Source organism: Lithobates pipiens, unplaced genomic scaffold (assembly GCF_037356315.1).
Source record: "Lithobates pipiens isolate NorthernLeopardFrog02 unplaced genomic scaffold, aLitPip1_a1.2 Scaffold_1, whole genome shotgun sequence".
NCBI lineage: Eukaryota > Metazoa > Chordata > Amphibia > Anura > Ranidae > Lithobates > Lithobates pipiens.
In genome coordinates this window covers 72,360,341-72,376,056 of record NW_027507685.1, presented here as the reverse complement: position 1 = coordinate 72,376,056, position 15,716 = coordinate 72,360,341, and the positions used below count along the sequence as shown (strand labels likewise).

At 45.7% G+C, this 15,716-nt stretch overlaps 2 long non-coding RNA genes across 2 annotated transcripts; one reads left to right on the top strand and one right to left on the bottom strand.

Moving 5' to 3' along the window:
* Positions 1-10,639: 10,639 nt before the first annotated feature.
* On the bottom strand, positions 10,640-11,971 carry LOC143988197 (uncharacterized). Its single transcript, XR_013276785.1, has 3 exons — positions 11,866-11,971; positions 11,351-11,523; positions 10,640-11,252 (listed from the first exon to the last, which is right to left on the bottom strand). It is a non-coding gene; the product is annotated as an uncharacterized LOC143988197 (long non-coding RNA).
* A 1,346-nt stretch (positions 11,972-13,317) lies between these two features.
* On the top strand, positions 13,318-14,627 carry LOC143988192 (uncharacterized). The gene is made up of 3 exons (XR_013276784.1): positions 13,318-13,401; positions 13,744-13,916; positions 14,015-14,627. It is a non-coding gene; the product is annotated as an uncharacterized LOC143988192 (long non-coding RNA).
* Positions 14,628-15,716: the final 1,089 nt, after the last annotated feature.

The following is a 15,716-nucleotide window of genomic DNA, read 5'->3' as shown; positions in this document are numbered from 1 at the left end:
GCTGCCCTAGCGTCGGTTTTTGTCCGTTGGACTAGCATACACACAAACGTATTTCTCGGTCTGGCGGAGTTCCGGTGGAAAAATTGAAAACATGTTCTATTTCTAAAGTCCGCCGGATTTTTGGCAAGCAAAGGTCCGATGGAGCCCACACAAGATCGAATTGTCTGACGGACTCGTTCCGTCGGACCTTTGCTGTCAAAAAGTCCGGTCGTGTGTACACGGCATTACTTTTAGGCACAGCTGCTCAGGAAGAATTTCTGTTAGGCCGCGTACACACGCGGGGACTGTCTGCCGAAACTAAGTTCGTCAAACAGTCCGCTCAAACTTTTGAATGAACGAACACGCCCACACACGGCACTTTTTGAGCGGACAAATACGGCAAACTTTGTTCGTCGTACTAAGTCCGCGCAACTTTTGAAATGAACGGACTCGCCCACACACGAGGCAACAGTCCGCTCATTTCGAGCGCGTGTGCAGGTAGGCGGGGCCCGCGACGGAGACGTCGCGGGCTCCGCCGCCTGGAATGTACTTAAAGGGGAACCCCAACGCCGAAAAAAATCGGCGTGGGGGTCCCCCCAAAGTCCACAACAGACCCTTGTCCGAGCACGCTACCCGGCCGGCCAGGAAAGGGGGGCGAGCGAGCGCGCCCCCCCTCCCGAGCCGTACCAGGCCGCGTGCCCTCAACATGGGGGGTGCCTTGGGGAAGGGGGGGGCTGCGCGGCCCCCCCACCCCAAAGCACCTTGTCCCCATGTTGATGAGGACAAGGGCCTCTTCCCGACAACCCTGGCCGTTGGTTGTCGGGGTCTGCGGGCGGGGGGCTTATCGGAATCCGGGAGCCCCCTTTAATAAGGGGGCCCCCGGATACCGGCCCCCCACCCTATGTGAATGAGTATGGGGTACAATGTACCCCTACCCATTCACCTGTAAAATAAAAGTACCCAAAAAAAAAAACACAACACACGAGATAAAATATTTTATTGCACAGCTCCGGGGGTCTTCCGTCTTCGGGGGTCTTCTCGCCGGACTCCTCCGCTATCTTCTTGTAGCTCTTTTGCTAGCGGAGGAGTCCGGCTTTCTTCCTCCCCGCCGCCGGCCTCTTCTCCCGACTTCGGGGGTCTTGTCCCCCTCTTCGGTTCTTCTGCCGGGCCACCGCGCCTTCTTATAGCTCTTTTGCAGGCGGTGGCCCGGTCTTCTGTCGCCGCCGCCTTCCGTTCTTCTGCCGGGCCACCGCGCCTTCTTATAGCTCTTTTAGAGGCGGTGGCCCGGTCTTCTGTCGCCGCTGTCGCCTTCCGTTCTTCTTCTTGTTCTTCTTCTTCTTCTCCAGGAGATGTTGACACGTCGCTCTCTCCGGCCGGAATGCCAGAGCCGCGCTGTGCGGCCACTTATATAGTGACAATGGGGCGGTGTCACATGGTATATGTCACATGGGTTGGTCACATGGGTTGATGTCACATGGGGACTATGACATCGTAAGGGGGCGGGGTCACCATGTGACCAACCCATGTGACATATACCATGTGACACCGCCCCATTGTCACTATATAAGTGGCCGCACAGCGCGGCTCTGGCATTCCGGCCGGAGAGAGCGACGTGTCAACATCTCCTGGAGAAGAAGAAGAAGAACGGAAGGCGACCGGAAGGCGACAGCGGCGACAGAAGACCGGGCCACCGCCTCTAAAAGAGCTATAAGAAGGCGCGGTGGCCCGGCAGAAGAACGGAAGGCGGCGGCGACAGAAGACCGGGCCACCGCCTGCAAAAGAGCTATAAGAAGGCGCGGTGGCCCGGCAGAAGAACCGAAGAGGGGGACAAGACCCCCGAAGTCGGGAGAAGAGGCCGGCGGCGGGGAGGAAGAAAGCCGGACTCCTCCGCTAGCAAAAGAGCTACAAGAAGATAGCGGAGGAGTCCGGCGAGAAGACCCCCGAAGACGGAAGACCCCCGGAGCTGTGCAATAAAATATTTTATCTCGTGTGTTGTGTTTTTTTTTGGGTACTTTTATTTTACAGGTGAATGGGTAGGGGTACATTGTACCCCATACTCATTCACATAGGGTGGGGGGGCCGGTATCCGGGGGCCCCCTTATTAAAAGGGGGCTCCCGGATTCCGATAAGCCCCCCGCCCGCAGACCCCGACAACCAACGGCCAGGGTTGTCGGGAAGAGGCCCTTGTCCTCATCAACATGGGGACAAGGTGCTTTGGGGTGGGGGGGCCGCGCGGCCCCCCCTTCCCCAAGGCACCCCCCATGTTGAGGGCACGCGGCCTGGTACGGCTCGGGAGGGGGGGCGCGCTCGCTCGCCCCCCTTTCCTGGCCGGCCGGGTAGCGTGCTCGGACAAGGGTCTGTTGTGGACTTTGGGGGGACCCCCACGCCGATTTTTTTCGGCGTTGGGGTTCCCCTTTAAGTCCATACCAGGCGGCGGGGCCAGCGACGTCTCCTTCGCGGGCCCCGCCTACCTGGAGACGCGCTCGAAATGAGCAGACTTTCCTCCGAGCGGGAACAGTTTGCTCATTTCGAAAGTGGCCTACACACGGGCGGACTGTCCGCTCAAACCAAGTTTCAGTGGACAGTTTTTCGGAATTTCCGAAAAACTTTGTTCGTCAAACTGTCCGCTGAAACTGTCCGCTGAAGCCCCACACACGAGCGGACTGTCCGCTGAAACACTGTTCAGCGGACAAAGTTGAGCGAACAGTCCGCCCGTGTGTACGCGGCCTTAGTCGAAATCAGGGTTTCTCAACCAGGGATCCATGGTTCAATGGGCAATGAGCAATTTCTGCCTCTCAGATAAGTTTCCACTGACACCTTTGATCTTTTTAACTATCTCTATGGGGGAAGTTCTTCCCGATGTCTACAAGTGTAAAGAGCATTCCTCTCACTGACCATCACACTAATGCAGTGGCGGCCTGTCCATAAGGGTTGCAGGGGTGCCGCCACCCTAATCCATGCCTCCTGCCCCTAATCTAAATGCTGGGCATTGGACATGGTCTTCAATAGGGTTATTTTTTTTTTTTGGAAGCACATGATTAAAGCCAGAGGCTTCAAAAAAGGGTAGGTTTGGGGAACAGAGCACTGCGCCCTGTGCCTACCCAGTTGTGTGACAGTAACAAATTAATATTCGCTATAATTTTCCTGATTCTCCTCCCTGCCAATCAGGAAGCGGGTCTTAAGGCTGAGAGGACAAGTGACTGTATTAGCCACCGAGGAGGAGGAGTTGCAGGCAGGAGCCGAAGCTGCCTGTGACCTAGATGGAGTAAACGTGGGGCTGGTGGGCGGATGATCACGTGTCGGGAAGAAGGAGGGATTGGGAGGGACCGTGGGGGTTGGTTTGTTTGCCGCCCGCCCCCCCCCCCCCCAAACTGCCACTGCACTAATGTATTAGGAGTTGTAGATATAGTAATTTTCAGCAGAGTTATTTCAAGGGTTCCTCTGTGTTAAAAAGATTGAGAAAGGCTGCTCTAATTGGGGCAGCCCCTTAGTATGATGCAGTCTCTGTAATGTAAACAGCCCCAATGTTGCATTGTATAACAGCAGTCTTGTGTAACATGGCAGTTCTTACTTTGATATTGATAAAACTGAGTTTCAGGTCCGTGGGTCCAGTTGGGTGCTGCTCTTGGACAGGGCATTTTCTTGTAGTCTAAAATCGTTTCCCTAAAAGAAGCCTATACAAGAAGAAATATATGGAAGCTACTGTTGTTGAACTTCTGAAAATGCTGTTCTGATTCAAGGATTCATGCAATGAGTGAAGTCAGAGAAAGGCAGGACTAAGGATCTGCATACTGGTTCCAGGTTAGAGGCTTTAAATTGGTTGTAAACCCTTACAAACCACTTTGACCTATTAAGGCTTACCTGTAGTTCCAATAAATATCTCCAAACCTATACGGTTTAGGAGATATTTGCCCGAAGACGGGCACCGCTGTCTACGGCGCATGCGCCATAGACAGCGGCACGCAGGCGCACTGAGCGTGGCATCGTCGATGATGAAGATGCCGCACAATGCCGCGCGTCTCAGTCTCGTGCGCATGCGTGGGAGTGACGTCATCGCGGCTTCGCTGAATGACAGCGGCGGAGCTGCGAGACCCCACCGAGAAGATGGATGCGCCGGACTACAGGGGACAGCGGTGACTTCGCTGGCTCCTGTGTCAGGTAAGTGACACATAATGGGCTACTATGCGATGCATAGTAGTCCATTTGCTTTGCCTTTGCAGGGAATGAAAGAGGAAGTAAACTCATCAGGGTTTACTTCCTCTTTAAGTGTTAAGTCCACTATCATAACTGACAGCAGCGGTCTGGCACGCCCCTATTCCTACCATGGAATTACAGCTAGAGCTATCCAATCAGCAGGAAGTGTATCAGACCTTTTGCTGGTTGCATAGTTCTAGCTATCACTCAACAGAGAGCAAATCAGACCTTTTGTACAGAGAGCAGAGATCCTAATCTGCAGCATGCTGGTGGGGAATAGGCTGATTCATGTAAGCTGGAGCAGGTTTAAAAATGTATGACTTTAAGCATTTACAGATATAAAGTACATTAAATATGTTTACATCATTTCTAAAAATACAAAAGTTTGTTGTGCAATCTTGGGGAATGGTGTCTCACAATGTCTTATATTTTATTTATTACCGGTATGTAACAAAAAAAAAAAATGTATATAAATATTTTGGCCTATACACTTTTGTAATTGTCTTTATCCCTACAGTAAATATAGTATTTAGAGATGAAAAAGTATTTAAGGACTTACTACAAAAAATGCATTTTAGAGATGTACTGGAAAGTAAAGCACTATTTCAGAGTAGGAATATGCAGTTACCCTGTTTGACCTTAGCCAGCTTCTGGAGTTATTTGGGCAGTGTTCCATGATCAGTGGCTTGGAAGTACAGATGTATTCACATGAAATTACAAGATGGACTTTTAAAACCCGTTTGAAGATCATTTTGATTGGTTGGACTGTGATGTTCGCAGAATGTCAAATTAATCAGAGTGAACAGGATCGTGTCTTTGAGGCCTTGTCCATGACAGGAGGGACATGGGATGCTCCAGATATCTGCACGTACCTCTAGATACCTGCATTTTATTCCTTTCAGCAGTTTTGTTTTGTTTCCCCAATGCAGAGTTCTGAGCCCTACTGTACGACAGAAGCAATACTTGGGCAGAGTACTGCACAACATATGGAGGATAATCTGATGCTTGGGAGACAACTAAAGTATATATTTAGCAAACTAAAGTGAATGTAAACTTAAAAAAATAAATAGGAGGGGGGTAGGTGCTGCAAATGGTCTGGAAATGGCCTGACCCACATCCCAGTTAATGGTAGATGCGGAAAGGGTGCCTGAACGGGACTTTAATGAGGCACCAATGCATTAATGTACTGCAGACAGTGCCACCCATGCCGCCAATACCATAATGCCATTGGCAGCATGGGTGGCACTGTCTGTGCTGGAAACACATGTGCTATGGCATTGGCAGCATGGGTGGCACTGTCTTCAGCATATTATGGCAATGGAAACATTATGGCAATGGTGGCATTAATGGCATTGTCTGCAACACATTATGGCACTGGCGGCATGGATGGCACTGTCTCTGAAGGCAGCATATGTGTTATGGGCCGTAACGCATGTGCTGCCTGCAGAAACAGTGCCACCCATGCTGCCAATACCATAATGTATAGATAATGATGCAGACAGATATAATGCTATAGTAGATCTTGAATCACCCCCCCCCCCCCCAAGCAAGCACACACCTGTGTTGGCTGGGCCCCATGAGCCACTTACTCTCTCCTGCTGCTGCCAGGAGCGTGTCAGTCACAAACACTTTCAGATGTCAGCTCAGCTGCTTCCTTCTGCCATCACCACTGCCGTTCACCTCAATGCTCTTCTCCAGTCTCTGTCTCATGCCGAGTGGAGAATGGAGCAGAGTGCCATGAGCGGAGGCAGAGGAATCACTCTGCCAGGAAAAGCAATATGCAGGCCCGGACTACAGCCAGCATGAGGAGTGGGCACGGAAGAGACATGCACCAGAAGAAGTAGTCCTTCCCTCCTGAGTCCCACACACAAGAACATCAGCAAAAAGGAGCAAAAAAAAAACTATAAAGTCGGAAAGGGGTGGGGGGTTGGGGAGGGGGGGGGGGGGGGTCTTGTGCTTGGATCGGTTGGTGATGGATCATGGGATGCTGGCTGGAGGAATATTTTATTTCTTATTCTACATAAATTCCGACTCTGTTCAGATTGCCTGGGCCCCCCTGCTTGCCGGGCCCGGTACAACAGGGCTAGTTGTACTGCCCTATCAGCAGCCATGTCTGCTACTGTCAATCAAATGCAGTGAGGAGGAAGTGGGGGCGGGCTAAGTCTTGCTGTGTAAGTCTGTGCAGCGGGGCTCAAAAGACACACAGTTCATTAGTGTGCCTCCCCAGCAAATGGCTTGAAGTAGAGGAGAAGACAGGATTGCCACCAGGGAACCCAAGAAGAGGAGGATTGGGGCTGCTCTGTGCAATAACATTCCACAGAGAACGTGAGTATAACATGTTTGTTATCCCTGTCCTAGAATGACAATGCTCCCCTAGCTGCTTAGTAAGCAGGAGCAGCATTGTCAGTCTAGGATGTGTTGTAGACTAAAAGCTGTACATGCTGATGCAGAGCAAGCATGTACAGCTTGAATTCTCTCCTACAGCCTACAATATCCACGGTGAGTGACAGCAGCTACCGAGTCTTAAAGTGATAGTTCACCTTTCAATAAGATTTTCAGTGACTCCCCCTATCCAATTCTACCTCTAATGAATAGTGCATACTAGTGCATAATAGTGCTCCTCCTATTGTAAATGGTGAAGGTCCTCCAAATCCAGATGCATCCTGTTGAAGGCCATTCAAACACTGCGAATGTGCAGTACATTCAAATACAGAAGAAAACAGCGCACTGCACATGCGTGGAGTTTAAAAGGCCCAGAGTGGCAGCTACTAAGGTTACATGGAGCCAGGAGAGAACACAATGAACAACTGTATAGTATAAACAGTGCAATATAGTAAAATTTAACCAGTTGTGTAAATGGCAAGACAGAATAGTATGAGCAGCCAGGGTTTTTATAATAAGAGGACCCAAACAGTTGCATCTGGAATCGGAAGACCTTTACCATGTCCAAAAAGAGTTACTAAGGTATACATTAGAATGAATGAAATACTTATATAGCGCACAATGCGAACTGAATCGCCTCTAGGCGCTGTGGCGAGCTTTGATCATCTGCTAAAAGAGGAAGGTCTTGAGTTTTTTCCTAAAAGCCAGGTGATTTTCTTCCAGGCGGATGTTGATTGGTAGAGCATTCCATAGCCGAGGCCCTTGGACAGCGAATCTCCGATCACCCTTGGATTTATACCGGGCTTTGGGCACGAGGAGGAGGTTTTTGTTGGCTGATCGAAGACTGCAGTTTGGTGTGTAATGATTTATTTTCTCCATTAGGTATTGCGGAGCTTCTCTATGCACGCATTTGTGGGTGAGGCAAAGGGTCTTGAACCTGATCCGATTTTTTACGGTTAGCCAATGTAAGCTCCTCAGTGAAGGAGAAATGGATTCCCAGGGTTTTTTTCCTGTTATCAGCCTTGCCGCCGTGTTTTGGATCAGTTGTAATCGCGCAAGTTGATATTGTGGTAATCCTATGTACATTAGATGTAGATTTACATAGGGTGATTTGCTGAAGATTTTCCTGAAAGTTGAACTTACACTTTAAGATGGCCAAAACTAGCAGAATTTTCATTTTTATAACATTAGCTCTATTTCATAATAGTCGGTGTGGTCATTTTCAACCACAGTGGCAAAAAATTCAAAAGAGCAAAATGGAAAACATTTCTCAAATGAACAAATTTTCAACAGTGAATGTCGTTTTTATTAGTGAACATTCATTAACTCCAAAATCGTATGTTAAAAACAAACATTTGTTAAGTAATCTTGAATGACATTCGTCAACTCAGTGAATGTACTGATGAAAAATGTAACATGAATATTTGTACAAATATTTGTTCAAAAATCAACTAGTGTTTGTCCAGCTTTGCTGGTCATCATTGAGGAGAGATGTTGAGCCGTGTCTATGACGCACAAAGCAAAATTGGCCAGACGGTACAAAGAATAAGTGAAAAAGGCTGCTCTTACTGCAAATATTGATAACAATATACAACACATTAAACTCATATATATACAGTGATTCAAATGTCCAAAATCATCAAAAAACAAATCTAAGTTCAAAACCAAAAAAAAAGTCCATCTCAATGGAGTATTAAAGAGGAAGTAAACCCTGATGAATTTACTTCCTCTTTGATTCCCTGCAAAGGTAAAGCATAATGGACTACTATGCATCACATAGTAGTCCATTATGTGTCACTTACCTGACAGAGGAGCCTGTGAAGTCACCGCTATCCCCTGTAGTCCGGAGCGTCCATCTTCTCGGTGGGTCTCGCTGCTCCGCCGCTGTCATTCGATGAAGCCGCGATGACATCACTCCCACGCATGCGCACGGGAGCCGCCACTCGTGGCATATCGCCGTTGACAGTGGCTCGCTCAGTACGCCTGCGCACTGCTGTCTATGGCGCATGCGCTGTAGACAGCGATGCCCGTGTTTTTGCAAATATCTCCTTAACCGTGTAGGTTTAGGAGATATTTCTTGGACCTACAGGTAAGCCTTAATCTAGGCTTACCTGTAGGTCAACGTGGTTTGTAATGGTTTACAACCACTTTAAAGTGTTGTAGTGCCAAGTGCTGTAAACAAAATTGGTTAAATTCATGCTCTCCTCCTGTGTGCCCGCTCACTCACCAGCTGCTATGGACTCCCATAACAGAAGTCATATGCACTTTGCAGATAGACTGAATGCAGAGATTAATAGTTCTACAACCAGACTCCTTTTCTGTAGGCTCAGATTCTGCACATGTGTAGTATAATGGCAAAGAAAGCAGGAGTGACGTCATGTGGCTCTGGCCAGTCACAGAGCCGGAGTCCACAGCCCCGGGAAGCAAGAGGGGCAAACATGGATGCGTAAGTGTCACATAATGTGCTAGTATGCGATGCATACTAGCACATTATTTTTTTACTTTGCAGGGAACAAAAAAAGGAAGTAAAACCCATCAGGCTTTACTTGCTCTTTAATACTCCATTGAGAATATCGCTAAATATTAATGAACTTTTTTTTGAGGGGTTTTGAATGTTGATTTTTTTTTAACATGATTTTGAACATTTAAATTATATCTTTATATGCACAAGCATCCCCATTTTGACCTGAATGCCACCTGTCAACCCAATATATCGCATTAAGCACAAAAAACTGTGGTCACGCCGTGTAAATTGCCCCCTCTGGCTGTACTTTAAAGTTTAGGTGAGTGGTTGGTGGGCCATAAAATCGTAGCTTAGCCACCTGTTTGTACCGATCCAGGCTGCCCATCTGAAAGAGGCTTTTACTGAGTGAAAGTAGATGACCAATTGTTCTGCTCTGTATTGCCCATTGCCACAGGTTCAGTGTCACTGTCTGAATGCCTCTTTTTTTAAACCTTGGCCTGCCCACTGGCTTCCTCCTATGTGCTGATTAGGGATGAGCCGAACCCCTCACATGCAAGCAGGCAAAAAATTTGTCCGAACACCGTTAAAGTCTATGGGACACGAATAGGGATGAGCTTCGTGTTCGAGTCGAACATACGTTCGACTCGAACATCGGCTGTTCGGCGAAGTCCGAACGTTTTGGTCCGTTCGCGCCAAATTCGTGTGGCGCTCATGGCCCACAATGCACTGCGATGGCGCAGTGCATTGCTGGCTCATGATTGGCCAAGCATGCACTGTGACCCCGCATGCTTGGCCAATCGCAGCGCCGGCAGCGAGGAGAGCCATGATTGGCCACAGGCAGGATGCCTGTGGCCAATCATAGCTCAGGCTGTGTAGTGCACGCCCCACACTATATAAGGCCGCCAGCACGGCGGCCTTGTGTAGTGTGTTGGCGTCTGAAGCAGTGGGTGTTCTGTGTACCTTCAACACAGTACACACCAATCGTTTTCGGCCGATTTTCGATCTTGCTGTTGTGTAGTAGTTGTTGTCTGCGTGCCCTGACCGCAGTATACACCACTATATTCACCTCACCTATATAGCTAGTGATCTATCTTTTATAATAGAGCTTGCAGTCAGTAGTGTTAGGAGCTTGTGCGTGCTGTCTGCGTGCTCTGTACCCAGTACATACCGCTATATCCACCTACATAGCTCTTCTCTATTTGAGCCCACTTGCCATCTGCAGGAGTTATTGGAAGTTGTGTGTGCCTCCAGCACAGCACAGTATACATCTGTATATACCCCTTTATCTCTGGTGTTCTATAATAAAGGCATCTGCAGGAGTTAGTGGGTGTTCTGTGTACCTTCAACACAGTACACACCGATCGTTTTCGGCCGATTTTCGATCTTGCTGTTGTGTAGTGGTTGTTGTCTGCGTGCCCTGACCGCAGTATACACCGCTATATTCACCTCACCTATATAGCTAGTGATCTATCTTTTATAATAGGAGGGGAATTTTGGGACTTTAAATGAAGCACAAGTATGTGCCTCCATCCCGGTAATCGGTACGTAATAGAGGGAGTTTGGGACTTTAAAATGAAGCACTAGGATAATGGAGGTAGGTTTTAACCACATTGAAAAAAATATATATAATTTTTTATTGATTGTTCGGTAACAGATCATAAAAAATAATAAAGATCAAATTCATAAAGTATATAGGCGTAAGTACAGTAGAAGCATGATATATAGTATTCACATATAGCAGCACATAGTAGTAATAAATAAAATAATTGGGTAATATGGCATGGTAGTGCCTATGACAGCAAAACCGACATCAGCAAGTACATCCACATAATACATATGCATCCACTAGATGTAAAACAAAAATAAATTTAGTATATAGTTAAAAAAGTAAATTCATAACAAATTCATAAAGTATATAGGCGTAAGTACAGTAGAAGCATGATATATAGTATTCACATATAGCAGCACATAGTAGTAGTAAATAAAATAATTGGGTAATATGGCATGGTAGTGCCTATGACAGCAAAACCGACATCAGCAAGTACATCCACATAATAGATATGCATCCACTAGATGTAAAACAAAAATAAATTTAGTATATAGTTAAAAAAGTAAATTCATAATAAAATAAATATAGTTCCATATAAAGTATAACTGGGACATCATTTCAAAAGCTCGACGCGTTTCGTGGGTGTCTCCCCACTCATCAGGAGCTGATGCGACCAAAAAATTCCTATGGAATAGAAGAATAATATAATATACTAACCATATAAATAAAAATAAATTAATGGGGATTTAATGCGTGTAAATGGTTAGCCAGGGCAGACTCACCAATCCGGATGGAAAGTGCAGTGTGCGGCAGTGGGCGTAGGGTGGGCCATGGGCAAGATCCCTCCCCGGGAACTGAGGCGGCATAGATGCGATATCAGGCGAAACCAAAAAGATACAGCAGTGTTGAAGAGTATCAGATATGGAATGTGTGGCAATTGTTGAAAACAACATATCTAAAAACAAAATGTTAATAGTATGTATGATTAATGAAAATAATGTGATGCAAAAGTAATTGAAAATTGATAGTGACCCTCAAAGAGTACAGAGAGAGTGCTGGCCATAAGCCAAGTATATACTATGTAGTAAGTATATGCAGATGAATGTAAACAGTGAATGGTGTGCAAAAATTAAAGAAATGTAATAGTGTAAAAGAAAGTGTGAGTGTGCAGTTTAACAAAAAGTGAAGAAAATTGATGAAGGGTGTACATAGACCATGATAGACAGGGAGAGTGACAGAATTACCAGTCAGTAAGAAAAGAAAAGGTGTGAGTAGTAGGAGAAAAAAGATTTTTCACCTAAAAATCGCTCCTAAAACACCAGCAGACAAGATATTAGGATGAGAGATCTGTCCAGCCGGCGTCCTGCCAATAAGGTCTGCAGACGCCGGTCAGGGCGGCTCTGAAAATAAAGGCCCCTTTAACTATCCACAGCTGATACTGATTGCACAACCAGCATGGAGAAAAAAAAAAAAAAAAAAAGTATATGGTAAACTTTAATGATAGTAATGGTAATATTTATAAAAGCTAGTATAGTGGCTTAAGACAAAAGGTAGTAACCATGAGCATAGACAGGGTCAAGTACAATCAGAACAGAGATGAAGTGTGAGTAGAAGGAGAAAAGAGATTTTTCACCTAAACATCGCTCCTAAAAACAACACCAGCAGACAAGACGGCCAGTGTGTGCAGACTCCATGCAGAGACCAGCTGCACACACAGCCATCTCCGAGTGGGGTTTAAATATGCCGCCAACGCCACGTGCGTGAAACATAGGGGGAGGAGCCACACCTAACCTGGATAAAAAAACCAGCGACAGGCGCACCTTTTTTGCATATATATCGGGATGGAAGTACCTGGATATACGGGATTGATAGTGTCCCCCTATCTTCCCGGCGTGAGGTCCATTTATATATTGCTGATGTCTTTAGTATTTTTTATGTACCTACATACATTTATTCTATTCATGTTTATGTTGTACATTGACAGCATTGCCGACACCGTATAAACGTCCCACCTGGATATCTAATTAATAGGGTCCAGTGCACACTCGCTGGCCGATTGCGGTTATTGTTATGTGTGGGGCGGTTGGGTATTTGGGTGTTGCTGGGGTCTTTTCTTTCCTTGCGGGAACTGCGATGCGCCAGTTGGTCCTCCCCTCCTCCCCCTTCACATCTGATTGGGAGGTTCGGGTGGACTATACTTTGCGCATCGGCGCCACGCGTCCTACGTCGTGCATGTGACGTCACCTTTGACGTCATCACGCCGACGTTTTAGTGATTTCCGTCTCCGTGTCTCTATTGGGGGGGATCTGGCGCGCCTGTCGCTGTTTTTTTTATCCAGGTTAGGTGTGGCTCCTCCCCCTATGTTTCACGCACGTGGCGTTGGCGGCATATTTAAACCCCACTCGGAGATGGCTGTGTGTGCAGCTGGTCTCTGCATGGAGTCTGCACACACTGGCCGTCTTGTCTGCTGGTGTTGTTTTTAGGAGCGATGTTTAGGTGAAAAATCTCTTTTCTCCTTCTACTCACACTTCATCTCTGTTCTGATTGTACTTGACCCTGTCTATGCTCATGGTTACTACCTTTTGTCTTAAGCCACTATACTAGCTTTTATAAATATTACCATTACTATCATTAAAGTTTACCTTATACTTTTTTTTTTTTTTTTTTTTCTCCATGCTGGTTGTGCAATCAGTATCAGCTGTGGATAGTTAAAGGGGCCTTTATATTCAGAGCCGCCCTGACCGGCGTCTGCAGACCTTATTGGCAGGACGCCGGCTGGACAGATCTCTCATCCTAATATCTTGTCTGCTGGTGTTTTAGGAGCGATTTTTAGGTGAAAAATCTTTTTTCTCCTACTACTCACACCTTTTCTTTTCTTGCTGACTGGTAATTCTGTCACTCTCCCTGTCTATCATGGTCTATGTACACCCTTCATCAATTTTCTTCACTTTTTGTTAAACTGCACACTCACACTTTCTTTTACACTATTACATTTCTTTAATTTTTGCACACCATTCACTGTTTACATTCATCTGCATATACTTACTACATAGTATATACTTGGCTTATGGCCAGCACTCTCTCTGTACTCTTTGAGGGTCACTATCAATTTTCAATTACTTTTGCATCACATTATTTTCATTAATCATACATACTATTAACATTTTGTTTTTAGATATGTTGTTTTCAACAATTGCCACACATTCCATATCTGATACTCTTCAACACTGCTGTATCTTTTTGGTTTCGCCTGATATCGCATCTATGCCGCCTCAGTTCCCGGGGAGGGATCTTGCCCATGGCCCACCCTACGCCCACTGCCGCACACTGCACTTTCCATCCGGATTGGTGAGTCTGCCCTGGCTAACCATTTACACGCATTAAATCCCCATTAATTTATTTTTATTTATATGGTTAGTATATTATAATATTCTTCTATTGCATAGGAATTTTTTGGTCGCATCAGCTCCTGATGAGTGGGGAGACACCCACGAAACGCGTCGAGCTTTTGAAATGATGTCCCAGTTATACTTTATATGGAACTATATTTATTTTATTATGAATTTACTTTTTTAACTATATACTAAATTTATTTTTGTTTTACATCTAGTGGATGCATATCTATTATGTGGATGTACTTGCTGATGTTGGTTTTGCTGTCATAGGCACTACCATGCCATATTACCCAATTATTTTATTTACTACTACTATGTGCTGCTATATGTGAATACTATATATCATGCTTCTACTGTACTTACGCCTATATACTTTATGAATTTGTTATGAATTAACTTTTTTAACTATATACTAAATTTATTTTTGTTTTACATCTAGTGGATGCATATGTATTATGTGGATGTACTTGCTGATGTCGGTTTTGCTGTCATAGGCACTACCATGCCATATTACCCAATTATTTTATTTATTACTACTATGTGCTGCTATATGTGAATACTATATATCATGCTTCTACTGTACTTACGCCTATATACTTTATGAATTTGATCTTTATTATTTTTTATGATCTGTTACCGAACAATCAATAAAAAATTATATATATTTTTTTCAATGTGGTTAAAACCTACCTCCATTATCCTAGTGCTTCATTTTAAAGTCCCAAACTCCCTCTATTACGTATCTTTTATAATAGAGCTTGCAGTCAGTAGTGTTAGGAGCTTGTGCGTGCTGTCTGCGTGCTCTGTACCCAGTACATACCGCTATATCCACCTACATAGCTCTTCTCTATTTGAGCCCACTTGCCATCTGCAGGAGTTATTGGAAGTTGTGTGTGCCTCCAGCACAGCACAGTATACATCTGTATATACCCCTTTATCTCTGGTGTTCTATAATAAAGGCATCTGCAGGAGTTAGTGGGTGTTCTGTGTACCTTCAACACAGTACACACCGATCGTTTTCGGCCAATTTTCGATCTTGCTGTTGTGTAGTGGTTGTTGTCTGCGTGCCCTGACCGCAGTATACACCGCTATATATTCACCTCACCTATATAGCTAGTGATCTATCTTTTATAATAGAGCTTGCAGTCAGTAGTGTTAGGAGCTTGTGCGTGCTGTCTGCGTGCTCTGTACCCAGTACATACTGCTATATCCACCTACATAGCTCTTCTCTATTTGAGCCCACTTGCCATCTGCAGGAGTTATTGGAAGTTGTGTGTGCCTCCAGCACAGCACAGTATACATCTGTATATACCCCTTTATCTCTGGTGTTCTATAATAAAGGCATCTGCAGGAGTTAGTGGGTGTTCTGTGTACCTTCAACACAGTACACACCGATCGTTTTCGGCCGATTTTCGATCTTGCTGTTGTGTAGTGGTTGTTGTCTGCGTGCCCTGACCGCAGTATACACCGCTATATTCACCTCACCTATATAGCTAGTGATCTATCTTTTATAATAGAGCTTGCAGTCAGTAGTGTTAGGAGCTTGTGCGTGCTGTCTGCATGCTCTGTACCCAGTACATACCGCTATATCCACCTACATAGCTCTTCTCTATTTGAGCCCACTTGCCATCTGCAGGAGTTATTGGAAGTTGTGTGTGCACAGCACAGTATACATCTGTATATACCCCTTTATCTCTGGTGTTCTATAATAAAGGCATCCGCAGGAGTTAGTGGGTGTTGTGTGACTCTAGCA